Consider the following 2,702-nt stretch of genomic DNA (forward strand, 5'->3'; position numbering starts at 1 on the left):
AAAGATCCGAGTCTGGGAACACCACTTTCTTTCGACTACAGTTAAAAGACAATGGTACTGGGATAACCAATCCATCCCTAGGATTACATCTAGGTTTTTAAGGGGTAAACATACTAGATTGGCATGAAAAGTTCTATCTCTATATACTACTGAACAGTGCATGCATGCGGCATTAGCAATTAGGGTCCTAGCAGGTGTAGTTACCATAAGATCAAAACTCAAAGCAGTAATAGGCATATTCAGTCTTGATACGCAATCCTTAGAGACAAAAGAATGAGTTGCACCAGAATCAAAGAGTACAGTTAGAAGATTACAGTCGATTTAACATTCCCCTCTGATCAAGCCATCCACTCCTTCAGCCTCTTCACCATCCACTGTATAAACTCTTCCCCTCGCAGCTGGGCGCTTTCCACTGGCAGCATTCACAGACGGTTCCGCCTTTGGTGCCTTACTGTCCACAGCCAGATGCCCCGATCTATTGCAGTTGAAGCATCTTGGTGGCATTGTGCAACTGCTTGCATAGTGCCCGACCGCTCCACATCTGAAACAAGTCACATCACGGTTTGGGGTACGGTTTCTCGACCCTCCAGAAGTAGCAGCAGCAGCCATCGGCTTGTAAGATCCTGGGGTAAACCCTCTCCCCGCAGGACGTTGATACGACTTCTTCGTCTGAAATCTTCCCCTTCCTTGAAAATTCTGTGGTGTTGACTGTAACACCCCGATTTCGGTGGCGTCACTTTAGTAACCAAAAATAAACTTAATGCGGAAAAACGTGAATATTTTTTTTTTCGATAAATATAGACAAGACTGAAATAAATAAAACGCAACTGCGAAAGATAACAGAACTAATATACAATATATATTACAGCCCCCGCTGTAAGTAGCAACCTCGTCACGAGTAACCTCCAGTGACGGTAAGTAGAAAGTGTAACGCTCGTAGGCAATATATACAAACCAAATGAAAAGGTTGAGTGTCCGCAACACAAACCTTCAAAAACGAGGATAAGTCAGCCCAATCGGCCTAAAAGAAGACCTCCTAAGTCCAACCAACTCTCTGTGATTCCCGTAAGGAAACCACACAAAAAGCTATAGGTGGGAAACTACCCTGTCCCCAAAGAAACAAATGACAGTCAGAGCTAAGACTCTACTCCTACACTAATCCTATCTCGAGGAGCTCACACTAACACTCAATCCTACATGTTAGCATGATCGTCGTCTGAATCCGAATCCAGAACGACCAAGTCTATGTACACTACCCGTCCTCCTCTCGCAACCGCGATGCGCTCCGGTGCTGGCCTCTCGGGCTTAGGGCCCGAACCATGATCATCAATGATAGCAACGGTGGGTGCGCTGGACTCTGAAGAATGCACTCGCACAGGCTCCTCCTCTGAAGGGTCCTCATCATCAGAAGATGACGGTGGTGGTGGTGGTCCTCCTGCTCCTGGTCCGCAATGCACACCGGGCGGCAAGTTGAAACAGACAGTGCATCTCCGCAGCACTCCTGACGTCAAGTGTCCTACCCTATCTACATGGTCCTCCATGATCCGCCCCGAGTACGTCGCTCGATGGCTAGCGGGGTCAACCACCCACGAACCGGGGTCATCCTGGTCTATCATCTCGTATCTAATCCCCCCCGAAGGGTGGACCATTGTGAACCAGTCCGCTATGGACATCTGACAAAGGCGTTGTCCGCCAAAACACACACAGAAGACGCGAGGGTCAACTCCAAAGAATTATGTAAATATTAAACCCAATAGGAACAAATAAGAGAATAGCCACTTAGGCTTATAACTAAAGATAGCATCCTAGGGTTGCATATTCCATAACGAACATAAATGACAATAATAACAATTAACATGTTCCAAATAGGATTAACAAATAACAATCACACTCAGCAACTAAGTTAGTATGCATGTTGCATGATATGCAATGCAGGTTAACCCAGTCAACCAATATGCATTCCGGAAAGGATGGACATCAACGGATCAGCCCTAGCACCAGCCACGGTGGGACCATTTCGGCCCGCGTGCCTCTTATACCAACAACAACGGTAGGCAGATCAGCATAAAACCCGAAGGCCTGCCATTTCGGTCTGCTACTAAGAGTCACCTAGCAGCGCTCTTACGCGGAAATCCCGGTCTTATAACCATTTTGGAATCCGCCGTGGTCCGGCATCTCACCGTGTTTAAACCACTTAATGAGTGCATGCAATGCAGTGATTAGCCAAACAACGTCTCCGACCTCACTCGACACGTCGCCACGTGTTCTAGCTAAATTAATGTCTCTAAAAGCTTACCCTAAGGTAAAGTCGATTCTGCGACAAAAGACACTTCTTTACAACAACATAGTAACTCATGATGATCTCCAAATCATCCGACTCATCTCAATCCGATGGTCAAAATTGCTCAACGAGCAAAGAGTATCAACATACTCGGAAACTATCTGTTTCCCGGCTTATCTCTCAGATAGCCCAACAACACAACTGCTCCCAGAGCACAAGAGTATCAACATACTCAAAACTTCTTAACATCCTCAACACTTGGATCCGACGACACTTCTCGCTTTCCAAAACTAAGATTTGCATCCTAAGCTTCCTTTCGAGTTTATTATCATTAGTTGAAGATTTAGAGGTTGTTTAATGTCTTATGAGTTTTCTTTACAAAATAATATCCTTTTAGTCTTATCGCAAATCTTATGAGTTT

The sequence above is a fragment of the Lotus japonicus genome, chromosome 3 (genome assembly GCF_012489685.1).
Source record: "Lotus japonicus ecotype B-129 chromosome 3, LjGifu_v1.2".
Taxonomy (NCBI): Eukaryota; Viridiplantae; Streptophyta; class Magnoliopsida; order Fabales; family Fabaceae; genus Lotus; species Lotus japonicus.